The sequence below is a fragment of the Piliocolobus tephrosceles genome, chromosome 14 (assembly GCF_002776525.5).
Source record: "Piliocolobus tephrosceles isolate RC106 chromosome 14, ASM277652v3, whole genome shotgun sequence".
NCBI lineage: Eukaryota > Metazoa > Chordata > Mammalia > Primates > Cercopithecidae > Piliocolobus > Piliocolobus tephrosceles.
In genome coordinates, this window is record NC_045447.1 from 51,932,823 (window position 1) to 51,949,402 (window position 16,580).

The 16,580-nt window shown below is 34.8% G+C and overlaps 1 protein-coding gene across 4 annotated transcripts in view; it reads left to right on the forward strand.

Moving 5' to 3' along the window:
• LINGO2 (leucine rich repeat and Ig domain containing 2) overlaps positions 1 to 16,580 on the forward strand; it is a 1,250,024-nt gene that overhangs the window by 891,816 nt on the left and 341,628 nt on the right. For all 4 annotated transcript variants that reach the window (XM_023203903.3, XM_023203904.3, XM_023203902.3 and 1 more), the window contains one exon: positions 14,370 to 14,528. The gene's annotated coding sequence lies outside the window, so the exon portion shown is untranslated. The remainder of the gene's footprint in view (positions 1 to 14,369; positions 14,529 to 16,580) is intronic.

Consider the following 16,580-nt stretch of genomic DNA (forward strand, 5'->3'; position numbering starts at 1 on the left):
TTCCCTGAGTACTGTGAGTGTGAAAAGTATTCTTTTGAAATAATTCAGTTTCCTAATATAGTGGTTATGCTTCCAGATATAATTATGTATTAGCTAAGGATATAAATCCTCTCAATTGTAATTATGTAGTCTCATTACAAAACTTTCTGTACAATATAGGAAATGAGTGATTAAAGTTTTACTCAGCAAAGTTTCGTCATCAGTTGTTGAAACATGTGTCAGGATTATTCTCTGTTGGTATTTTGCTTGGTACCCGGACTATTAATCAGTTTGTATGAAAGTGGGGATGATATATTGTCTCAGCCTGAAATCCTTTGTATTTCGTGGGTTTTCATGACATTTAATGTAATAAATAACTACCCTTGGGTCATTAAAAACAAGAAGGTCAAGTTTTCCTTTTTTCCTGACACAGCAGAGCTCTGATTAAGAATAAAGGCACAAGTTGATTTCTGCTGTGAAATCTCATTTGGGTTGAGAGTGATATAAATGATTATTTTAAATGGAAACAGCATTGACAATAAGCCACTACTGATTTTATTTCATGTTGGCATATGCTAATAGAATTCTTAAAATTTTCTCAGAATTACAATAATTGCACTCTGTCTTGTATAAGGGTAGAAATACATTTTTGTTAGAAGGGATAAAGACTTATTTGAACCCAATCTAATGAGTTTGTAAATACTACTAGTCCCTTAATCAGAATAAAACCTTATAGAACTACATAGTACTCTATGCGTATTGATGTTTATGACTGAAATCCTCTCATTTAGCTTTTTTGCAATTTTATCATTATTTAAAAAATTTAATCATAATCACTCTACTTTGTTAAATTTTCATGATATTTCTGGAAAATTTTAATAATTTGGTTTCCACTAATCATTTTCTTATTTTCTTTGATCATCCTCTCTCTATTACTCCCCTCCTTCTCTCCCTCTCATTTTTATTTAAATGATTCACAATTTTCAAATAAAAATTTAGAAAAATTTGAGTTTATGTCAAACTTTTATTTCAAAGTTTGCAAAAAGGGCTAAGCTGGCCAATTGAAATATATTCTTTCTCGGTAAGGGCAATTTCAAAGTAAAAAGATTGACTAGACAACTCTTGGTATCTGGATACCAGAAAAAGAAAGAAAACATGTAAAACATCTAGCTAAAGAACATAGATACTTGACTAATAACCAATAAATGGTTAGCTAATTTCAGAAGAAGGCTTAGTATTGTTGAACTTTATTTAAAATTGCTTATCATTTTATCAGCATTAAAATTTCTTCTTAAAAGAATATGAGTTTCTCTGCTCAGAAAAGTTTTGCTCTGATCAGATTTGGGGCAATGTTTCTTTGTAAATTACTACAGATAGAAGATATTTAACTTTAAAGAAATTTTCAAATTAAACTTTATACTTATATCCCATTTGTTTGTTTAAATCAGCTTTATTTACCTATAATTGACATATAATAAAGTACACATAAAGTGTACACTGTTATGTCTTGACATGTGAATATACCCATGAAACCATCATTGTAGTCAAAATAATGAACATATCCATTACACTCCCAAGTTTTCTTGTGTCTTTTAAATTTCTCCTTCCTGCTTCCTCTTTGCGCCCTCGGGCAAACACTGAACTGCTTTCTGTAATCATAATTAATTTGAATTTTTATTTTCTAGCGTTTTATATAAATGGAATTAAAGAGTATACATTCCTTTTGGAGGGCTGCAGGAGAATCTGGCTTCTTTCATGCAGCCTAATTATTTTGTGATTCATTGATGTGTTGCATGTGCCATTAGTCCATTCCTTTTACTTGCACAGTATAATTCTGTTCCATGGATATAACACTATTTATTTACCCACTCACATGTTGGTGGATGTTTGAGTGGTTTTCAGCTTTTGGAAAATGTCAAAAATGTTTCTAGGAACAACTGTGTACAAATGTTTGTATGTACATATATCCATTTCTTGTGAGTAAATACCTAGAATTTGAGTGGGTGGATTATATAGTTGTGTATGTTTAACATTTTAAGAAACATGAAACTACTCTCCAAAATGATTGTATCATATTACACTCCTACCAGCACTGTATAAAAGTTTAGCTTCCTCCACACCCTTGCCAACACTTGGTAAGGTGAACCTTTTTAATCTTATCTAATCTAATAGCTGTGTGGTGGTATCTCGTGGTGGTTTTTATTTGCTTTTCCCTAAGAACTAATCACAATGAGCATCATTTCATGTGCTGGTATGCCATCCATGTAGCTTCTTTGGTGAAGTTTGAATTCAACTCTTTTACCGTTTTTTTTAATTGGTTTGTTTTTTATATTATTAAGTTTTGAGAGTTCTTTAGGTATTTTATACATGAGTTTTTTCTGTAATTTGCATATATTTTCCCCTTGTTTGTGGCTTTTCTTTTCATTCTCTTAAATTTGGTTTTCACAATGCAAAACGTTTTAAATTTTAATTAAATCTAATTTATCAATTTTTCATGGAATTTTTGATGTAGTACCTAATAAATCTTCACCTAACCCAAAAACATAAAGCTTTTCTCCTTTGTTTTCTTCAAAAGATGTTCTAGTTTGAGGTCTATGTGTTCTAGTTTGAGGTCTATGATATGGTTTGAATGTACCTGCTTTCCCAAAATTCACATGTCGAAAATTTCCAATGTGATAGTATTACAAGATGTGGCCTCTGGAAGGTAATTAAGTCATAAAGGCTCTACCCTCATGAGTGGGATTAGTGCTTTATAAAAGAGGCTTAAGAGAGCTTGTTTACCCCTTTCATCATGTGAGGTTGCAGCAAGAAGGCCCCATCTGTAAATCTGCTCACTCCTTGATCTAGGACTTCCCAACATCTAGCATTATAAATGGCAATTTCTGTTGTTTATAAATTACTCAGTCTAGGGTATTTTGTTATAGTAGCCTGAATGGACTAAGGCAGTCTATGGTCTTTGAGTTAATTTTTCTATGTCACATAGTGTGAGGTAGGAATTAAAATTGTTTTGCTTCTTTTTATTTTTTTATGTTACCAATTGTTCCAGCTCCACTGGTTGAAGTGACTTTCCTTTCTCCACTGAATTATATTTGTATGTTTGTTGAAAATCAGTTGTCCAACTATATGTGGGTTTATTTCTGGTCTCTGTTTTGTTCCATTCATCTAGTTGTCTGTTTTGACACAAAACCATACTTGAAAACTTGATAAATGTCATTTTCTAAAAAGTCTTGAAATAAGCTATTATTAATTCTCTGAATTTTTTTCTTAACTTTCAAAGTCTAGCGGGGGTGTGTGGGGGGGTGCTATTCTAGGTTCTTTGCATTTGCAAATAAATTTTAGAATCAGGTCAGGTACAGTGACTCATGCCTGTAATCCCAGCACTTTGAGAGGCTATAGGTGGATCACTGGAGGTCAGGAGTTCAAGACCAGCCTGGCCAACACGTTGAAACCCCCTCTCTACTAAAAACAAAAAAATTAGTTGGGCATGGTGGCACATGCCTGTAGTCCCAGCTACTAGAGAGGCTGAGGCAGGAGAATCACTTGAACCTGGGAGGTGGAGTTTGCAGTGAGCTAGGATCACAACACCACATTCCAGCCTGGGAGACAGAGTGAAACTCCATCTCAAGAAACAGAAAAATTAGAATCAGTATGTAATTTCTTTAAAAAATTCTGTTGGGATTGTGATTAGTCAGTTTCGGATAAATTGACATTAACAATAATGGGTTTTCTAACCCATGAATGTGGTGTATCTGTACATTCATTTGGTCTTTAATTTCTCTCAGCAATGTGTTATAGCTTTCAGTGTACAGATCTTGTATATATGTTGTGAAAGATTCATCCCCATGTATTTCATTTAATTTTATATTATTGGGGATGTTTTTGTGTAAATTTCAATGTCTAATGTTTTGTTGCTAGACTATAAAAATACAATTGGTTTTTGTATGTAATTTTTATATTCTGTAGCTTTACTAAATCCACATATTAATCAGTTCTAGTACTTTTTGTGTGGATTCCAATAGATTGTTACTTAGACAATCATCTGCAAATAAAGACGGTTTTAACATTTTTATTTCTACTTTGGATGCCTTTTATTTCTTGCCATACTGAACTGGATAGAACCTCCAGGACAATGTTGAACAGAAGTGATGGGAACTGATATCCTTGCCTTTTCCTGATCTTAATAAGAAAGCATTCAGACTTTCATCATTAAGTATAATCTTAGCTCCAGGTTTTTGCAGATATCCTTGATCAAGCTGAAGAAATTTCTTTCTAGTCCTAGTTTGTTTAAAGTTTTTATGAGCAATTGATATTGAATTTTGTCAAATGCTTTTTGTATGTCAATTGAGATGATCATATGGTTTTTATTTTTTAGTTTATTAGTACGGTTAATATGGTTACATCAACTGCTTTTGTACGAAGCAAATCTCTTTCAATTTAATGTGTCTTTATTGTAAAGTTGCTCTGGCTATTCCATTATATCTGCAAGTCATTTGCCAAGTTCCTCCTAGAACATTGATAAGTAATAGAATTAAGGTATTTTCTAAAATAACTGATAAAGACTTTACATCTTATTGCTAACTTTACTGGAGGCATTATAATCTCAGCTACAATTTATTTATTCAAATTTTGTTTTTCATGCTTTATTTTTTGTTATTCTCTTTGACATACTCCGTACTACTTTCAGTTAGTCCCTGAGCTGGGTGCCAGTAGGGTTTCTATTAATTTGAATTGTTTGGGCAAAATTTCTAATATAGTTAAACATAGATCTAAACTAAGACCCAGCAAGTTTACTTTTAGGTATTTATCCAAGAGAAACGAAAACATATATCCAAAAAAAGACTTATACAAATGTGTGTACTATATAATTCCATTTATATAAAGTTCAAGAACAGGTGAAACAAATATTTTAAAGCCAGAATACTAATTGCCTGTGAAATGTGTGTATTGACAGGAAGAGATATGAGGAAGCTTTCTGGGGTGCAGAAATGTTCTATATACTGATTGAAGTGTTGGATTCAGGGATATAGTGATTTCTTAAAACTGATCTGAGTATATACATAAAATCTTATGTTTCACTCTATGTAAATTGTACAACAATTAATTACATATATATACATATCATGTATATATTTATAAATCAGTATATATGTATATAATATAATTAATTATGTAAATTATACATATGTAGCTATTTATATGCCAGGTGAAGTATATTTTTAAAATTATGTATTATATATATAAATTTTAAATTTTTAAATTATTTAAAATTTTCAAAGAACAAATTTCTGTATCAGTAAGGATTTTTTGTTATAAATATTGGAAAATTACTCTGGCTGTCATAAGCAGGAAAAGAATTCATCAGAAGGAGATTCACATCTCACAAAACAGGCATATGGACAGGAATAAAGACGCTTGTGCACCTAGATCATATTGCAGGAAAACCTAGTGCTTTAGCTGTCATTGTTATGTGTCTATCCTTAAAAATGTGTGTATAATGTAAATATATATGTACATACACACACATACACAGGTGACCATTGAACAACACAGGTTTGAACTGCTTGGGTCCACTTACATGTGGATTTTTGTCAGTAACAGTTATGCCCAGTGTTTCGGTTCTCCTGCCTCCTCTCCCATCTCCTCTACCTCTTCCTCCTCTGCCACCCCTGAGAGAGCAAGACCAACCCTTTCCCTTCCTCCTCCTTAGCCTACTCAACATGAAGACAATGAAGATGAAGACCTTTATGATAACCCACTTCCACTTAATAAAGAGTAAATATATTTTTCTTCATCATGGTTTGCTTAATAACATTTTCTTTTCTTTAGCTTAATTTATTGTTAGATTACAGTATTTAATAAATAGAGTACATTATGTTACCAATAAGGCTTCCGGTCAAGAGTAGGCTGCTAGTAGTTAAGTTTTGGGGGAGTCAAATATTGTACACAAATTTTCAACTGCATGAGGATGTTGGTGCTCCTAATCCACACGTTCAAGGGTCAATTTTATATATAACTACAGTTTAAAAAATCTTTGTGTCACTTCCTCATGCTTTCATATTTAGGTCATGTTAGTTGAGTTAGGTCTCCAACCCACTCTCATTCCCAGGCTGCAGTAGAAAGAAGGCTTTTCTTTCCCTCCAAGACTATCCTCAGCAACAACTTCCTAATGAAAATCAGAGAATTAATAGGAAGAGGAGCATGTTGGTTTATGGAAAGCCAAAATAAAAACAACAACAAAAAAATTCACACACATACACACACAAGCTGTCCATGACATTGTCTCTCTTGTATTTTGTCTCTATATACCTGATATTGGGATAAAGTGGAATATAGTGTTTAGGGGAAGCAAGTATTAGAAATAGAGAAAGAAATGCGTTGACCTGGCTTTATTCTTGATGTGGGAAATCAAAAGCAAATTGATAAGACAAATGACATACAGAGCACTTACTGTATTAGAAAGCGTAGGACCTATACAATTAACAAGTCACAAGTTTAAATCTTAATTCTCCCTTGTATCTTTTAGACCTTAGGCAAGTTACTTATCTTTTCTGACCCCATGCCTTTCGATTGCAAAATGGAAGTAGTGCCTGTCCCCAGGTTTTTTATGAAGATCAAACGAGAACATGTATGTAAAGTGTATAATGTGACACACCAATTCTCAATGTTTACTTACCAAATACTATTTTCCCATCTCTCTTCTTTAGAAAACAGTGTTACTTTTGATTCATCCCTACTATCATGACCCTGCTGAAAGGGGTTATAATTTTTTTTTTTTTTTGAGACAAGTTCTCACTCAGTTGCCCAGGTTGAAGTACAGTGGTGTGATCAGGGTTCACTACAGCCTCAGCTTCCTGGGTTCAAGTGATCTTCCCAACTCAGCCTCCTGAGTAGCTGGGACAACAGGCATGTGCCACCAGGCCTGGCTAATTTTTTATAGAGATAGGGTTTCGCCATGTTGCCCAGGCTGATCTCGAACTCCTGAGCTCAAGTAATCCACCTGCCTTGGCCTCCCAAAATGCTGGGATTAAAGGTGTGAGCCACTGATCCCAGCCTAAAAGGGGTTGTGTGTCTCAAATATGCTAACTGCATTCCATCAGGAAATGGTATTGCTGTCAAACTCATGTGGTGGCACCATTCTTGAGGGTGGTTATATAGAGAGATGATAGTTTCTTCTTCATGAAACATAAGTCCTGATGAGACCACTTACTCTCCATCATTTCTTGTTTCCCATTTTAGGCACAGTCTGCCTTACACCAACAAAAACTTGATTCCATTGTTTGTATGGCTACTTTATAGGGACACTGATCTGTGTGTTTAAGTGTGCTTTTGTCTTAGCTGGTAGAAGTCTTTCCTTTCTACATTTAGTGCTCCTTTCAAGATCTCTTATAGCCGGGCGCGGTGGCTCAAGCCTGTAATCCCAGCACTTTGGGAGGCCGAGATGGGCGGATCACAAGGTCAGGAGATCGAGACCATCCTGGCTAACCCGGTGAAACCCCGTCTCTACTAAAAAATACACAAAAAACTAGCCGGGCGAGGTGGCGGGCGCCTGTAGTCCCAGCTACTCGGGAGGCTGAGGCAGGAGAATGGCGTAAACCCGGGAGGCGGAGCTTGCAGTGAGCTGAGATCCGGCCACTGCACTCCAGCCTGGGCGACAGAGCGAGACTCCGTCTCAAAAAAAAAAAAAAAAAAAAAAAAGATCTCTTATAAGGCAGGTTTGGTGGTAAGGAACTCCCTCTATAATTGCTTATCTGAAAAGAATTTTATTTCTCCTTCACTGAGGAAGCTTAGTTTGACTGGACATAGAATTCTTGGTTGAAGATTTTTTCTTTAACAATGTTGAATATAGGCCCCCCATCTCTTCTCGCTTATAGGGTTTCAGCTGAGAGGTCCACAGTTAGCCTGATTGGGTCCCCTTTGTAGGTGACCTGCCCTTTCTTTCTAGCTGTCTTTAACATTCTTTCTTTCATTTAGACCTTGGGAAATCTGATGATTATGTGTCTTAGGGATGATCTTCTTGTGTAGAATTGAAAGGCCATTTCTCACTTTATGCAATTCATGGAAGAATCATTTTTCCCCCAAAATAGGCTATCTGAAACTCAAAGAGAAATAAATATTTTTCATTAAAAGATGTAGAAAAATACTGAAAAAATTAAAAAATGGCTTTGTTGTGGAAGAGTAGTTCTTAAACATGAGTGTGTCTTAAGTGTAATCTAGGGAAGTGTCATCTTCAGAATCTCCAGTCTCACTGCAGACATTCTGGGGCATTATCCAAGAACCCACATTATCAACAACACTCCTAATTTTGATGAGCTAATTCAGAAGTTGTTTTTGTTTTTTCCCTACTAGAAAGGATTTCCAGGGAGAAGTTTCTGGGTTTTTTGTTTGTTTGTTTTGTTTGTTTTTTTTTTTAACCTGTCATGGATTGTGCCAAAGGCAGTGGAAATGGGACCTATACTATATCTAGAGAGCAGTGGGTGGTGACTCCTCAATAGTTATAAAGGAGGATCTCAAACTGGTGGCCAAGGACCAAAACCAGTCCAAAAATGTGTTCTTTCTGGCAAAATGGTGTTTCAAATGTTGTTTGTAATATCCTTAGGCTAAGCTTACTTTCTCCAGCTCATCATTGGTGGTTCTCTGGCTCCTTGTCAAAGTCAGCCACACTATATTTACATTTAAGAGATACACTTGACTCTGAGGCATTCCAGTTTGTGAGCTTTGAGAATTTAAAAGATTTCTCTCTAAATCATAGAAAACTCAGAGTATGTGAAGTATTTGGAAACTGCCTGATGATAATAATATTTTGTTTGTGAGTTCTAAGTTGACCAGGCCAAGCCAAACCAATAAAGATCAATTTATGAATTATTTTCTACTCAAAGCTGACATGTTCTGACATGTTCAATGCAGGTTGGACCTCTACTCTTCTTCCAGAATTTGTTGGTTTACTTCTCTGTTCACACTACTAGACTATGAACAATACTTGAGCAGGAACTAAGTGTCTTGCCTTGTCCTCTGAGACTAGCATATTGCATAGAACTTAACACATATTTAAATATTATTGGAATGAAGAAGGTGAAAAGGAAGGGAAAGAAGGATGGAAGGGAGGAAGAAAAAAGACAATGGAGGAAGAAAGAAAAGGAAGAAAGAAGAAAGGAGGGGGGATGGGAGACAAACACTAAGGAAAGGAAGGAAAAAGGACAGAGGCAAGTTTCAACTGTGGAAAATGTGGGAATGTGACAAATTGATGCCTCGTTTTAAGAAAATGAAAACAAGAATGTGGCCTATTTTAAATGGTAAAGTTTCTAGATCATAATAAATTCAGAATTAGGCATCTTTGAGCAAAGACCAAAACATCGAGAATTATGTTTGAGTATCAGGCACTGCGTTCTCAGTGATTGATAACATTACCTTAGATCTTGCTTTATGTCACTTGAAGGGCTTCCTGCTGGTTCTGAAATGAAAATGATATCAAATGAGTATTTTGCAAGATTATTTCCAGCTTGTGAATACTAATAATGTAGCTACACATACAAAATGGTCATCAGCAAAACACTGATGTGCTATTCATACTTTAATCTAATCAGTGGTTTTGTCATAGTCTATCAACAGTCTTCTCTTTGTGTCTATGATTTTTTTTTTTAATAGAAAAATGAGAGAGAGAAAGGGCATCTCTTGCTTTCAAAATTAAATTCATTTAAAACTGTGTATCTCAAAATCCTGTTATTTTGTTTGTTGGCTTTGGTATCTTCTTTATGAAATAAAACCTACCAGAAACACCATTTAAAAAAAAAAATCAAGTGAATTGGAAATCTATAAAGTTGTTTGGAAACCATGCTGAGTAAGCTGGGTAAGAAAGGGGTGTATTGGAAAGACAGGAGCATCATGGGTTTAAATGCTTATCCAGACCCTATTGAGATCTGAGTAGCCTCTAATACGTCACTTTACTTCCCTAGGACTAAGCTTTTCATCGATACATTGAGTGAACCTTTCAAATTCAATCTCTAGGAACTTATTATTAATTGAGTTAATACAGTACAGCACTATCAATTAACTGCATTGAAATCACAGCTCTATTTTTCAAAGGCTCTATATCCTTGGGTGAGTAAGTTAAACTTTCTGATTCTTATTTTAATCACCATAAAGTGGGCATTATTATAGTACAGACTTCCCATAGTTTGGGAGACAATTAAAAAGAAACTACATATAAAATAGATAGCAACAACATTTACAAGTATTAGTGGTGGTTGTTAATGACCTCTGCCTGCTGAGAAATACTTTTTGACCTTTTCATCAGACTAAATGAATTTTAAAAAAGAATTTAGAAGCAATAATTTTGTGAATAAAAAATGGCCAAACCTACCCTTTCCCTAAAATTACTGACAGAAAAGGCTTTATTTGACATTTCTAAGGTAGAAAGCCTCATAACTTTGATAATTGATAATCTACCTGTTTGTACATTCTTGATTATTATATTTTCTGTGTTAGTGTGGGAAAATGAGTGACTTAGACACAAAGCTTGCAAAATATACCAAGAGCAAGCAATCATTTAACAAATGCACTGAACTCATTGAATGCTGAGTACTCTTCTAGTTCTGTTGGCCACCTAGAGGGCTATGAAACATGTCTCCATGGGGAAGATGAAGCTGAGATAACATATAAAAAACAACTTGTCAACAAGTGCAAATAATCAATAGCCTATAAAATGAGTGCCTAAGTGCTAAGGGGATCCTTTGGAAAGCTTTATTCAAAGCAATAAGGTAAACTAACAGGGTAGTAGTACTGGTGTGTATAAGGAAAGACAAAGAATACCAAAATTCAATCACAGAGCACTTAGGGCCAGACCAACAAACAGGAAAACAGGGTTTGTACATGTTAGAATGTTTTCTCTTTTGTTTTCCAAATTTTATTTTGGTCTTGTTTTGCTTTAAATTAATGTACAACAGTGATTTATCAATCACTTCTGTATACCATGCCCCTATCTGGAACCTCTTTGCATATTGTCAAAAATTCATTTTAGAACATTTAAATCAACATTATTGAGGTGTAATTTACATACAGGAAAATATATTCATTCTGAATTTTTTTTTTTTATTTTGAGACAGAGTTTTGCTCTTGTTGCCCAGGCTGCAATGCAATGATGTGATCTTGGCTCACCGCAACCTCAGCCTCCCACATTCAAGCGATTCTTCTGCCTCAGCCTCCTGAGTAGCTGGGATTACAGGCATGCACCACCACTCCCAGCTAATTTTGCATTTTTTTTTTTTTTTTTTTTAGTAGAGATGGGGTTTCACCATGTTGGGCAGGGTAGTTTCAATCTCTTGACCTCGTGATCTGCCCACCTTAGGCTCCCTAAGTGCTGGGATTACAGGTGTAAGCCACTGCGCCCAGCCCAGAATTTATTTTTAAAAGAATAAGTTTCTCAAAAATAATGAAAGCATTGAAGAAAATAGCTTGTTTTCATACTACACATCCCCGTAATAGCAGTTTCAATACATAAAATAATTAAATCTTTTGGAAATCATATTGATTTTATTTTAAAAAATCACTTACTATCTAAGAGCATTTTAAATAATAATTATTCCTACCTTTTGTTTTAATTGTATTCTCATTAATTACATATTTGGAGAGAGATAAGTGAAAAATTATTTGAAGTGTATTTTTTCATAATGAAAGTTGGTGACAGGATACAGTTTCAAACCAAAGTCATGGAATTGGTACTTCTTATGACCCCTCATAGACTTCTCTTCAAGGAGAATACATGCATTTAATTTTGTATCTCCTTTTACAGAAAACAAATGGAATAATCACACAAAAATTGTGTAAAGCAACTTGTACAATAGCATCTCCCCCTACCTCCCACACACAAAAGTCTGTTAACTTGGATGTGATGCAGAGCACACAGGATTGTATTGCGATTCCTTACACAACAGTGGGAAGGCAGTGACTCTTGTGTTTGATGCCATAGATGTTATTGTACTATCAAAACCTAATTGGTTGGATTATCTGATTCATTTTAACTCAGCTACATGAGATTGTGGAAGAAGATATGAGAGTGACACAAAGCTATCACATTGAATAACAACCTCACAGGCATTAGCTATGTGAATTGATCCTTCTATATTGTAGATTTTCCCTTGGCCTGTAGTGCTTTACTCACTGACAAACCTCATGAATTTCCCGGCTCTGGTCACATAGCAGACTGTTCATAAAGTTAGGCTAATTATCTTGATTGGATGTAATGTTGCTGCCTTTCTTGGTTACAAGAAAATGTTAAATCAGAATAGAATCAGTGATAATCTTTTCATGAAGAGAATGTATGTCTTTTTGTTTTGTACCTGTAGCACCAAATCCCATGCCTGGCACCACAGAGGTACTCAAATAAAATTTGTGGAATGAATAAGAGGGCTAATGAATAGATAAATGAACAAAGATCAGTGTAAAATCATCACTGCTGAAAAGAAAATACACAAAACTTACCCCTTCTGACGAGGGAGCAATAGCATCATTTCTGTGTAATAAAATAAAGCCATTTTATAAAGCAAGTAGTTATACTGACTTATTTTCACTTTTTTATAATAAGTGGCAGAACCAAAGTATGAGAAGTGGCACTAAGTCACAGATGGGTGCTTCCAAAGCAAGTAGCTTTCAAAACTGTCTCACTTAAAAGCCAGTTTGGAAGCTTAGAAATTATGTTTATAAACTCTTCCCTGTCATCTGGTCCACTAGTATACAGCTTCTTTTAATATCCTTCATGGCTGTCAAAAGACCAAAAAGGCTTTACCATTCATGAAAACGGGTTTGTTTTATAAGATAAGTGATATAATTTCCAGAAGATCTTCAGAGAAGATAGGAAGTAGAAAAAAATGTTGGCATGAATAAAAACAGTTTGCATCTAGAAGTTGACTAAGGTTGTAGGTTAATAAGTACCACAACTTGGATCAACAAATACAAAACTTTTAGACTTGTGTGTGTTGAGGGGGTGTGGGTATTTATGGGTATCAAATAGCATCAACATAACGCTCCTGCTTTGAAGTGCAGTATGGTCATTTAGTGTCACCTATACACCTCTTTGTTTAAGGAATTATTTTGAAGTTCTGCATTCTAGTGCAAGGCATGTGTTCAACTTGAACCATTTGTCATCTTAGCATTCTGGCTGAAATGGCATAATAGGATATCATACTGTTGTGCCTTTTAACAAAGTCTGCACACTGACTTCTGGGAATCCACGAAGCTCTAATCACAGGTGCATGAGGATGTATTATTTTGTTGCTTGTTAAAATCAGTTTCTGCACCTGTGTCCATGAACCTTCAGAACGTAGCTATTCACAAGTCCCCCTACACACTTAGAATAACCTCTAAGCCCTTTCTATGCACTACTTAGAAAATAACAGTAATAAATTTGCTTCTCTATATGTATTACTAAATATGGTTGTTATAGTTATAAAAAATCTAATAGTTTTTAAGAGCTACCCTGGGAAGACCAATGAGCAATTTTGTTCATTAGTATCATCCTAATCGTGTATTGAAGTGTTGCTTACATGTCAGGTAACAGTCCAATAAAGGTTACTGATTATACATAGGTTTTCTCTGTATGAATGAAAGTCAAACATGCTAATTAAGTTTAAATGCCATATTTACTCATGGACAAAAACAACTGAATCATTAAATATGTGGTACATTGCCTCCAAATTAGCTGTCTAATTACTTTCTTGAGTCTGGTCATTCCTTTGTGTGCAGACTCTTGCTATGATGCATTTACATTGGTTACTGTCTTACAGTACTGTCTTACTGTCATACAGTCTGTATGTTGATATCAATAATGGTAGCTGCTCAATTTGCAACACCTTACATATGTCCCTCAAAGTTGTTCTCACACATTATCCTAGAGAGGTGACCCAACATTTATACAAAGAATGTTGACATTGACTGGAGCATCAGAAATCACAAAGGAAATTGTCCTGATCCACAATCTTGTGGATTTTGCTCTAACTGCTCATGGGTTTTGCCCTGTTGCATCCCATTGCCTAGTTACCCTGAGAATATTATGGGTAAAGTAGAAAAATACTCTGAGTACCCCAACTGGTTACCTACCTGAAGAAGAGGTGGTACATACTATAGCATGTATAAGTTTTAATATCAATAATGTTCATTAATAACCGATGGCTTGAGTAGATCAATAACAACAGGCAGAGGAACATGCACTTGGCAAAAACACCTTTTGTGGTACATAAACTTCAGTCTTCCAGTTTTAATGTTTATCAGCATCTTGAGAGTCATTTATAGGCCCTCACACACTCCTTTATGATACCCTTATTAAGTTGTGATGCCTCCTGGACCTAGGACACGGTTCACTATTTTTCAATTAAAACGGAGAAATATCTTGTTTGTTGCAGGTTAGTTTCAAGCAGTTGGCTTGTGGGACTCTGAGAGATGCTGCTGCCCATGACATGCTGGAATTATCATGATCAACTACCCAGCTTGGATTTCACCCAGTGGCCAAGAGCTTTGTGTGGGAGACGGCAAGGGTTGGATTTTTCAAAAGAGTAAACCAGGTAAGGTTTGAGGGAGACATCTGATCATTTATCACTTGCTCTAAGGGCTTTAGTGTGCTGCCAAGATATATGAATAATGTATAGCTTTTCTATTTGTTTTCTAAGTCCACTGAGCAGGTTGTTAAAGAATGGGGCTCCCTTGGATTTAGGAGAATGCATATAGTAATAATTGAGTCCCTTTACTCGTAAGAGGAGAAAGGAGCTATTTTAAGATACACCTAATACAGGCATATTAATACTGTAGAGGCCAGTACTATAAAGATTTCCTCTTTAAGCTACTGTTCTGAACTCTAATGGCATAAAAAGTTGTACTTTTGAAGGTGTAGTAGAGAAAGTGTTGCCATTAAGTATTTATATTTTATACAACATAGAAGTGAATATCAGTTCATGGCATATGATCTTATAAATACGCTTCAAAGTTACTCCAATTCAGAAGATTATACCATTGTTCTGCCTTTTATTTCTTTGAAAGTATTTATCATTCTAATCTATTCACCTATTATTTAAGATGGTGATACAATGACATACTGTATTATTTTGGCTCTGAGGATATAAAATATTGCATTCTTATTCAAGTACTCTTTTATCTACTTTTTCTATTACATGCTGGAAACTCTTCTCAACTATTAACCATATTTTGGTCAGATTTTCTTATCTCTCTCTTTAACTCACTTCCTCCCCTAAAACATCAATTAAATTTGTTATCAATAATTACCTGAAGAAACTACAAGGTATTCTTGTCTTCTGACTCTAAGACCTTCGAGACTTTAACAGTTTCTTTGAATTTTATGCATTGCAAGGCAAGATTTTCTTTAAGTTCAAGTATAGACACAGAAAAAAGAATGTAAAATTCCTTTATTTAGAAAGCAATGGATGGAGATTATTCTATGTCACTAATGCTTGAACACCTTAAGCTTTTTACAAATATAGCTTTCATACTTTCTGAAAATAAAGTAAATGGAACTCAGTCAGTAAATTATAGCCTGACATAATTATCTGGATATAAATGAAGACTTCTGAAGTATTTGAAAACAATCTTTTAAAGTTTAATAAACATTAATTTTCAATCCCCTAATGACTTATTTGCATATAAGATGATATCATGAGAGTATAAAACCCAAATAGCTACAAATTTAAAAATGTTTTGAAATAGTGTAGATTACCAATCTCGTGGCAGTAATGTTTGTTTGATGAACTGAGCTGGTGAAGAATTTTTTTGTCCTGTTTAGTGGCAAAGTGGATTACTCACATTTAGAAGACTTCTGACAGTCTGTAAATGAGGGGGACATCAAAACACAGCATACATTAGTAGAAGAAAGCGCAACCCCGTTCTGTGTTTCATAGCATTGGCATCTAACACATAATTGTAGCGAAAATACTTTGGGATAGACTTCCATAGTCTTATACCTTTAAGTCTTAGAGTTAATCCTAGTTATTTTTATTTCAGTATTTACCATAAAATTGGGTTATATGTCAAAACCTCAGAGTTAGAAAGGAAAACTTAAAAAAAATTTTTTTTTGGAGATGTTAACATTCCTCTCTTAGTACTACAACCAGCAGACAGAAAATCAGTAAGGATTTAGAAGAACTGAACAATACCATCAATCAACTGGATCTAGTTGACATTTATAGAACTCTCCACCCAACAGAAAATATACATTGTTTTCAACTGCATAGGAAATATTTACCAAGATAAACTATATCCTGAGTCATTAAACAGACATTTACAATTTAAAAGAATTTGTGTGTTGATTGTGTATATCAAAGGGAATAAAGAAAAATAAGAAAAAATAAAATAAAAGGATTTTTGGCTGGGTACAGTGGCTTACACCTGTAATCTTAGTGCTTTGGGAGGTCAAGGTGAGAGGATCACTTGAGACAAGGAGTTTGAGATCTACCTGGACAACAAAGTGAGACCTCATCTCTATAAAATTTTTAAAAATTATTTGGGAATGTTTGTAGTTCCAGCTACTTAGGAGGCTGAGGTGGGAGGATTGCTTGAGCCCAGGAGTTTGAGGTTACAGTGACCTGTGATAGCACCACTGCATTCCA